Source organism: Pristis pectinata, chromosome 23 (assembly GCF_009764475.1).
Source record: "Pristis pectinata isolate sPriPec2 chromosome 23, sPriPec2.1.pri, whole genome shotgun sequence".
Taxonomy (NCBI): Eukaryota; Metazoa; Chordata; class Chondrichthyes; order Rhinopristiformes; family Pristidae; genus Pristis; species Pristis pectinata.
In genome coordinates, this window is record NC_067427.1 from 14,707,443 (window position 1) to 14,717,941 (window position 10,499).

The 10,499-nt window shown below is 39.1% G+C and overlaps 1 protein-coding gene across 3 annotated transcripts in view; it reads right to left on the reverse strand.

Annotated features, from left to right (window-relative positions):
* Nucleotides 1-6,728, reverse strand: part of LOC127582027 (nucleus accumbens-associated protein 2-like) — a 63,991-nt gene extending 57,263 nt beyond the window's left edge. The window contains exon 1 of one of the 3 annotated variants that reach the window (XM_052036957.1): nt 6,594-6,728. The gene's annotated coding sequence lies outside the window, so the exon portion shown is untranslated. Of the gene's footprint in view, nt 1-5,961; nt 5,983-6,593 lie in introns of those variants that run through there. The other 2 variants (XM_052036956.1, XM_052036958.1) reach the window with 2 other exon arrangements.
* Between the last annotated feature and the right edge of the window lie 3,771 nt (nt 6,729-10,499).

Consider the following 10,499-nt stretch of genomic DNA (forward strand, 5'->3'; position numbering starts at 1 on the left):
AGATGAGAATTTTTTTTAAAAATGAGTTTAAGAAAAGTGAGGACATCTTAAATACAGATTCTTGCTAGTTAATAGTCAGCAATGAACCCTACTTTTGTTACGCTAGATGATGGAAGTTAAAGTGCATACAGAGTACCTGGATGGATCATACTGTGCTTTAAGAACAATTAATTAACAGAACCAGCAGCAAAAGATATTTTCAGCCCATGAACTGAAACCATTACTTTCCATTGATTTGGGAAGTTGTGAATTGATTCAGGAGGGCAAACAGTGTGTTCTTTTTAAATCATCCTCGCTAACTGTGACAACGACCCAAATCTGTATATTTTACTTAACCTTTTATTCCAGGTCATTCAAATAAAAGACTTCATGTTTAATCAGCAGCAAAACAGGAATCACACATACTGTCACTTCAATGTCAAGGAATTCAGATGATTCCCCTGCTGCTCAGAACGAATAGCAATTTAGAGGCAAGACCAATTGAAACTGCCACACGAGAAAAAACACGTCATTTCTAGTCTTTCTAATTCTTACTATAAAGTAACCCTTCTAGTGATATATTAAACTTAAACCCATATATTTAAACTAGTCTGTGATTACAAAGGTATCATGATGCAAAAAGGTTTACCCAGGTTTATATTCATCTTGGAATTCAGTCATTTTAACTTCTCCCTAAAACTCAAAAGTAACTTCTTGCTAAAAGCTAGATCTTAATCCATGGGTTTCCATGCTCGCATCTAAATCAGGTGGAGCAGTGCATTAAATTTTAATAAATTAAATCAAATTTTAAATTATTACAATGGCTTTCTAAAAAAAATCAATCTACTCCTCCAATTATGGCAATGTTCTGATGTCAATGTGTAGATTCTGCCAAAATGCCTACAATTCTGACTGTCCACACAAACAAAAAAATAATCAAGTTTAGCATGTCAGCTGAGGGTTGAATATTAGCCAGGTCACCAGGGAGAAAGACCCTATTCTTCTTCAAAAGAATGACAAGGGGCTTATTACAGCCACTTAAGAGGCCACACTTAAACATCTCTTCTAAAAGTTGTGCAATGCAGTGCTGAATGCCAGCGCAGAGAGGCAATGAAGCAAGTCACCCAGTGATTGCCAGAGAATATGAAAGATAGCCATTGAATACCTGATATTGCAACCAGAACAATCCCCATTACCCAAGCTAATACCTCTTTCACGAGGACACATCCACGGTAGGGAAATGGAAACTGCCAACCTCTGGCTCTACTAAAAATACAGATTAAATCAATACTGCCTAACATTCTCACACTCCCAGCTCAAGAAAGATTCTTACTTCTTAACAGAAATCCACAATCATTGCAGCATTCTTTTACTGTACAGTAATTTAAGATTTTACAAACTGATCACTAAATGTTTCCACAGGCTATCAGAGGCCAATTCAAAATGTATCACAAAACATTTTGCAGAGTGTTTTGTGTTTTTTTTTCTGCATATGATACAAACATACACTTTCACTTTCATAAAGACTATGTTAATGATTGCCATGAATAAAAGTCAGAATGCAACAGAATTAACAATTGTCTATCAAATATCTTGGAACTTGGTCTCTACGAGAAACCTGCAGGATTGATAAACAAGCTGTAGGTATTCTCCAAGAAAACTAGCTTTGGACAATAGAATTTCTGCTGGCTTTGCAGCTCCTGACAAGGGATTTTTTTTTATAAGTGACAAAACAAAAGTATTCCTAATTCTGTGATGAAATACCTTTACTTGAGACCAGAGATTACATAACCTTAATATAACAACTGACAATAGAATACCATTCAATGCATGGATTCTTCCAAGAGGCCCACAATTCTGATTGCCCACATTAAAAATAAAATCAAATTTAACAAGTGATGTCAGGGGACCGGGAAAACCCCAAATGTAAATTTGACCTCTCAGACTTCACAAATCACTACCCAAAAATTTGAGATATGGAATAAAATTCACAATTACATTCACTTAAACCACACTTGCTCAGATGACTCTGCTTTATGGTGGGGGGGGGGGGTCTAAATTTGCATTAAAACTGTTTTCTAGGAAGGCATCACCCACCCCCCCCCCCCACCTCATCCCCGTGACATGAGGGTTACCTGTAGTCAAATTTACTGATGAAACAAAATAGATGTTTAAGCAAGCTGTGAAGAGAACTTAAAGTGTCTACAACAGAAGAGAGATAGATATAGTGAGTGGCAAAGGAATATGTAAGGAGAATATGAAGTTATCCACTTTGGAAGGAAGAATAAACAAGTTATTATTTAACCTGAGTGAGACCACAAAATGTGGTGGCCCTAACATGAAGAAAAAGTTAACATGCTCCTGCATCAAGTAATAAGAAAGGCTAATGGAATGCTGGCCTTTATTGCAAGGTGTATGGAGTACAAAAGATGAAAACTTACAGAAAAGATATTCCTATTAGAGGCAGTGCAGAGAAGGTTCAGTAAACTGATTCCTAGGATGAAGGGTTAAGCAAATTGGCCTTTCTTCATTGGAGTTTAGGAGAATACGATTGCCTAGAGTCACCAAATTGAGAGGGGAACTGAGAACAAATGCTGAGGAGATGCTTCCTCCAGATGGGGTGTCTACAAATAAGGGGCATAATTTGAGAAATAGGTGTCACCCATTTCAGATGGAGATGAGGAGGAATTTTAGGGGCTCATAATTCCTTGGAATACTCCACCCTGGAGAGGTGGAGTCATTGAATATATTCAGGGCAGAGGTCAATTGATACTGAATATACTAAGGAGTCACAGAGTAATTGGTCTGAGGCGAAGGCTGAATCAGCTTTGTTCTTACTGAATGGCAGAGAACTCTCAAGCCCAAACGGCATATGCCTGCTGTTTCTTGTGTTTCCCTTTCTTTTTACCCCTCTGTGCCACAAGCTGAACCCTGCATGTATTCATTATCAGCTCATGGTCAATGTGCTGATGATCAAATGAGGCACAACTTGACTATCCTTCCCAAACCATAGTCTGTCTCCAGTGGTCCACCTGCCAACATCTGCTGGTGTTATCTGAACTGACTAGCTTATCTGTCCCTGAATACAAGTGCCTTCATGGCTGGAAGTTGGTGCTTAAGGTAGTACTTCACCAGACAAAATTGAAATTGTGGCTTTCCCTTCAAGTTTCACATTGCCCATTCTCTGCTGACCTGAGCAAACAAGGACTTCAGCTCTCCTTCCCTCTCCTGTCTTTGCAATTGTGTTAGTTAATAGATATAACCTTTCAGGTGTTACCAAGTAATAGTCTTGAACTATATTCATACAACTCTCATTACAATGAGTTACATGAAGAAAATTTCAGGTGAAAAGGAAGTTCAACAGAATTATACATTCACAACAGCATGTATAAGCAGAGGGCAAAAACCTTTAAAGCTTCCAACACCTGCTCTTTATTGTTGAACCAAGCTAATTCTGTATTGACATGAAATTCCACATGCAAATAAACAACTCCCAATTGTTAGCATTTCTAACAGCTTGGGTCAGAAACGAGATAAAAGAAGCCTTTCTCAGAACAGCAGTGTGAATTCCATATTTCTGTAGACACAAGAGTGTCAGACAGATGTCCGTCTCTTTCAGTTTGCACATTTCACTAAACTTAGTCTCTGGAATTGTGGAGCAAATTGTCTCTCACAGTACAGCCAACCATACAGTGGCACAGCCACATCAATGTACTTCAGTTAACAACTCTTCCTACTGATATTGTGGGTTCCATCTATCATAATATTAAAAGGTGCTTTGCAGGATTCAGACAATTCAAAAATTAAAGTCTATGCAACAGAATAAGCAGTAGCCCATTGTATCAGCACTTTGCTCTCTAGATATAGGAGTTTTATAACAAAATTTCTTGAGTTCATCAGCTGAACCGACCACTTCATTGAAATGCATCCCAAAGTTTATGAAAAATATTAAACTTTCAAGTGGAAGATATACAAAATCCTTCCACCATCTTGTGCAATACCACTTGCGCGCATTTCAGCATTTCATTATCGATAACTTCAGGGAACTTGTAGGATTTAATAAGGAAATAAGGGATAATCTTGACTTTGAAAATGCTAATTATAGAACTATGGGGATGTAATTAAAACAGCAAAATTATTGTTGACACAGATGGAAGAGGGTAGTAATTTAAATGCATATACATCTTCAACAAGGTGCATGTGTCTTGATTGAAAGAATAGCAGCAGTAAGAATGGCCCCAAATGCAAAGATTTAAAACAATGACAACATCTGAAAGAAAGCCTGTGAGAGGAAGTAAATGGAGTGCCTCAAGGAACAATAATATTTTTTGGATGCATCTATGCACACACTTCCAGCCAGAAGCCTTGATCTTGGTGCCAGCAGTTTATGCAAATATGTATATTAGAATGCTTCATACTGTTAAAATACTAAATTTAATTACTATTTTTAAAACTTCACACTCCACCCCCTCCCTATCCAGGAACTGAAATCTAAGATTATACTGTCTTTTGCATGTTTTAATGACTCCTAAAAAAAAATCCATTTTAAGGCTTCAAGAGGTTTGCCATTCATGCATTCTAGAATAAAGACCCAAACAGTTCCAATCACATCTAAGCACTGAGCTTATACAGTTTGGTGGATTTCAATTTTCAATTCTTGGCTGTAGCATGTGCAGAGATATTTAAATTGAAAATGCATCTCTGCTGTGAACTGCTTAGTCAGACAACACCTGTGATCAGCAGCTTTTTAAACTGTAGTTTCTTTGTAAATAAAAGATTATATTGTGCAAATTCTTAAGTCACTAATCCACAGTGGAGAAAATTCATTTAAAATACTAACCAAACATCTGAGGCTTTCAAAATTTTGTTAAAAACTTGGAAATGTCAAAATGCAAATAACTCACAGATCAGTGCTATTCGGATTGCAGTTAGACTCTAGACATGGAGTTTGAGCATCAGAACAATATTTTGACTGAGCCAAAAATCTAGCCTTTCATTACTTCAATATTTCTTATATTCCTGAATTTTGATAATAATTCAAAATATCTGCTTTCAGACAGTCTCACTCAGTATCACCAAGGCAGATGCTTTTGACAAACTGATTTATAGTCTCAGTAACAATCCATCTAGTCAATGCAACTTCCTTCCCTTCCAGAAAAACTGGAACCCTGGTTTCAAAACATAACTGCAAAATTATATTTTATAAAAATTGATAGCTCAGTTACCATTCTGCCAAGGAAATTCAGTGACCTCCAGTTGCACCTTTTAGTTGCACTAGAAATATTGAACCCAATTCTATGGCAACATGCCCACAGCAGCATTACGTACAAAACTGAAGAGATTATATCAGTAAACTGAAACAAATGATTCACAAGCGAATTTTGATACCATTTTATAGCAAAGATGTTCAAGGTTTATTTTTTTTTGTTAGTCACTTAAGGTGAACACCACGAAAGCCTTGGCAGGGAGTTACAACCAGCTTGGTGCTCTCATTTAGGTTTTAAGTGGAAATAATTAAAGCAAGACAGATAAACCAGAAAATCTAAGTGAACTAAAGCCAAGTTGCCTGGACTTTGAGGTTCAGAATGTCATGACTCACTTATCATGTGATTTACTGGTGGTACTACCAAAAGAATTCAGATTAAAATCACGTTACACCAGCAATGCCTTGATGAATTTACTTTAAACAGGTGGAACATAAAGCAAAAATGCTAACTTAATATTTAAGCAACATCAATGAAATGAACAAATAAAAGCCACCAGTATTCTGTATACAGGTATCTGGAAATACCAAGTTTTTAATATTAATAATAACATGTTTAACTGCATATTTCATTATCGTAAAAAAATTCAAGTCATTGTCACTTTTTAAAGGGACCCTCCCAGATACTACAGTAAAACAGGGTTACGTAGCCAAAGTATGTGCTCTGGAATGTAAATATTCTTTTCGAACATAACTGCAAAATGTGGATTATTTTCTACCGCAATAATTGCAGAAAGAACAGTTCCTCCATATGGCGCCGTAAGCGTGCGTTGTGATGGTTGGTCCTTCAAGATGAAAAACTATGAATTGAAGTATTATAACCCAAGCGTTACTGCTACTTTTAAAAAGTCAGAAATAAAGGGTTTTAATAGTTACCAACGATAATAAACAACTTGCCTCAAAACGTGCATTGATCAGCAACCTACAAATGCCCAGATCCTGAACAAGTGCGTTTCATCGAGCAGGAAGCACTTAGGCAACTTCTGAAGCGAGGGCAGGGTGGGAGGTGGGAGGGAGAAGAGTTTGAACAGCAGCAGAGCAACCGGGCATTCAGAATATTTACAGCACCCCTAACAGGGTCTGCAGAGCAGGGGACGGGACGCATTTAACGAGGAAACTTTTTTTGCTGAAGTTTATTCTCGCATTGCAAACTTCAGGGCTCGCCGCTGGGTCGGCCGGTGCGCCCGTTCGCTTTGGCAGTGCCCCCACCCCGACCCGCGCAGAAAAGTCCCGTCTGCACGTCGCTAGGTGACTGCCCGGCAACTCCCCCGGCCTACAGCATCCACTCCTCTCCCTCCTCCTCAGCCGACACCCCGCGGCCAACGCGGCGGACTCACGGAGCCTCCTTTACCTTCTCTCCGCCTGCCGTGTGTCGCTGCCCGTCCCTCTTGCCCTTCCTCCTTTCCCCCCTTCACTGCCTGCCTGAGCGCCAGAGAAACAAGCGCAGCTTGCACCGCACCGGAAGTCAGCGCGCTTAACAACGGACGTGACGTCACCACCGCTGGAGGGTAATGCGCGTATCCCAGCAACAGGCCCCGCCCATTAGTAAACAAAGCGGTGAGCGTGTCTTGCGTCACTTCATTGTTATTTCCAGCCGCAGGAGGTGCCAGAAGTACAAAGAGGTGGCAAAGTCTCACAGGGACGTGAGAAACAGGGGCAGCAGCAGGCCATTCAGCCCCTCGAGCCCGCCCTACCACTCAACATGATCATAGCTGATTTTACCACCACACCACCATTCTCCTGCCCATTGCCCAGGCCCCTTGTTTCCTCTAAATCTAACAAGCTCTTGTTGTAATGCGGAGCAACACACGAAATGTTTGTAAAAACTGTGTACAATTTATGATTTTTCTTGTAAATGTGTATCTGATCCTATTTGGATGTATCACGGCTTAGTACGGCAACTGCTCTGCCCAGGACCGCAAGAAACTGCAGAGAGTTGTGGACACAGCCCAGTGCATCACGGACACCAGCCTCCCCTCCTTGGAATCCGTCTTTAGCTCTCGTCTTGGTGAATCAGCCAGCATAAGCAAAAACCCCACCCACCCAGGTCATTCTCTCTTCTCTCCTCTTCCATCAGGTAGAAGATACAGGAGCCTGAGGGCACGTACCACCAGACTTAAGAGCAGCTACTGCCCCACTGTGATAAGGCTATTGAACGGTTCCCTTATATAATGAGAAGGAGTCTGACCTCACGATCTACCTTGTTGTGACCTTGCACCTTATTGCACTGCAATTTATCTGTAGCTGTGACACTTTACTCTGTACTGTTCTTGTTTTTACCTGTACTGCATCAATGCACTCTGTACTAACTCAATGTAACTGCACTGTGTAATGAATTGACCTGTACGATCAGTATGCAAGACAAGTTTTTCACTGTACCTCAGTACAAGTGACAATAATAAACCAATACCAATACCAATGATGCTATGTGCCTTTGATGCTGCTGCTGCAGTAGAATTTTCATTGCATCTGTGCATACATGTTCTTGTGTATATGACAATAAACTCAACTTTGACTTTGAAGTGCTGGAGGAACTCAGCAGATCAGGCAGCCTGACCTGCTGTGTTCCTCCAGCATTTTATCCATCACTCCAGATTTCAGTATCTGCAGAAACAGCAAATGACTGGGTTCAAATGTGCTTTACATGGACCAGTTTATTTGGATTTATTTAAAATATAGCATACTTGAACTACAATTATTCCCTTGAGTAACACTTGCAAAAATAAAAGTAATGAAGTAAGCATTCATCACATTTCTCTGTTCCCTCTGCCATCAGATTTCTGAACAGTCCCTGAACACTACCTTCTTATTCTTTTTCACATTATTTATTTATTTCTGTAATTTGTAGAAATCTCTTTCCTTGCCCTGTACTGCTTCTGCAAAACAACAAATTTCACATCATTTAAGTCAGTGATAATAAATCCAATTCTGATTCTGATTGTAGATCATGATTGGAATATAATGGCTGTTGCATTTCACAGCATAACCAGTCACTGCCATTGATGTAATTTTATTCCTAAAGTTTTTTAAATGTTTATGACAAAATACTACAGTATCATTATTATCACCCATTATTATCACCCTGCCTCCAGCAAAGACTTAATTCCATTCTTCCAGTATTTCTCTCTGTGCTGGATCTTTTCCCACAATGCCATCTTTCACACCTGTGCCTTCCATGTGCCTTACTTTTCTCTGAACCACTGTTTCCCCTTTCCTGTGGTTCACTGTATTTTTATCCATGTTTATTCCATTTTGTGCACTTCTGCACTCATCCCCTCTCTTCCCACCCAGAACAAGGATGGGCTTTGCCTTGGCCTCACCTATCACTCTGTCAGCCTCAATATTCAACTCATCGCCTCCATCATTTCTGATACTTTCCACATTGATATTGGTATTGGTTTATTATTGTTACTTGTACCGAGGCACAGTGAAAAACTTGTCTTGCATACCGATCGTACAGGTCAATTCATTACACAGTGCAGTTACACTGAGTTAGTACAGAGTGCATTGGTGTAGTACAGGTAAAAACAAGAACAGTACAGAGTAAAGTGTCACAGCTACAGATAAAGTGCAGTGCAATAAGGTGCAAGGTCACAACAAGGTAGATCGTGAGGTCAGACTTCTTCTCATCAATACCACTGCCAGCCTTTCCCAGCCTCCTTTAGCCGGCACCACAACCACTTCTGTCACTCAGTTTCTCCTGGTCTTCAACCTACCAGAGCTTCCCTTTTGTCCTCTCTGTCCCTTGTGCTTTTTCTGAAACATTATACTTGATTCTTTTCAAACTCTTTCCTGTACTCTTTCCTGAGGAAACCTGCCTGAAGGGTTGACTTTCTCTGGAGATGATCCCTGCCCTTACATGTTTATCAAAAACTTTCTATGTTATTTCAGATTTCCAGGATCTACAGCATTTTGATGTATCATTACTATTTAGTTTAATTTGCTTCTCCATAAAATTTATGAATGTCACCCTTTACAGAAAGAAATTTACTAGAAAGCTGCCAAGGATGAGTGACTTCAGGTAGGTGGAAAGGGAGATGATGCTGGACTGGGAAGAGAAAAAAAAGGTAAATATTTCAGGCCAATGACCTCCACTGGCAGAAAAGGTGGAGGTCATTGATAACCAGATCTTCAATATTATTGGCAAAAGAACCAAAGGAAAAACAAGGGAAGTTTCTTTTTACACAGCAATTATACAGTAGTTATCAAAAATATAAGTACGGTGGAAGGAGATACAATAATACCATTCAAAAAAGAAATGAAAAAAATTACACATCTGTTGGGAAACAGTAGGGAAGTAGGACTAATGGGTTAACATAAGCATGGACATGCGCAATATGACAAATACCCTCTTATTGTGCTGCATTATTGGAATATTCTATTCTTTCTCTTCCTATCTCATAGAGAGGTGTGGGATCAGAATGGAGCTATTGTGACTGATAGTGTAAAGAGCAAGGCAAATCCAAATGAAATAGAGAGGGCTCGGATCAATTTCTATGGACTTTCAAACGAGTACAAGTACTTGCCACAGGAAGATAAGGATAAACACTGCTTGAGGAACAGACAGAATGTACCATGGAGCAGGAGTGGTAGAAGGAGATGCTTGCATAAAGTGGTAGTTGTGAGAAACTAAATAAAAATGTGGACAGGTAGCATCCCTTATTAAAATTTCAAACCTCATATGACCCATTACATAACCAGCATAAAGATGAGGGAAATCTTCAGATGTCTTGATAAGGTATTGGAGAGATATGGTGGAAAGGATCTAGTTGAGGTGATTCCTGTTGGGATTACCAGCAAAGGAAGGGCTAGGAAAAGGTCCTACTGGAGAGTTTCAGGTACTAAGAACCAAGTTAAAGAAAAAAACCTGAAGGATTATAATCTGTGGATTATTTTCACACAGTATGAAAATTAATATAGGGAGAAGCAGGATATGGACGAGAACAGATAACTGAAGGAATGGTGCAGGGGGAGTTTCTTTCTCAATCTTTTTACTAATTTTCAAATTAGTACAAATTAATATATATAACATTAATAATTATACATACGGTGCAAAGAGATCAGGATAACAATCATAACAGTTAATATATGTAATCACAAGGAGTAAAAAAAAGTAATCTAGACCTCCCGCTCTCTTATTAAGTGAACATAATACAAAAGGAAAATTGAAAAGAGATTTAATTACATGAGAAAAGAACCCCCAAATCAAAAAAAATATTAATAATAAACCAAAAGAAACCAAAAACTTCAAAAAAAA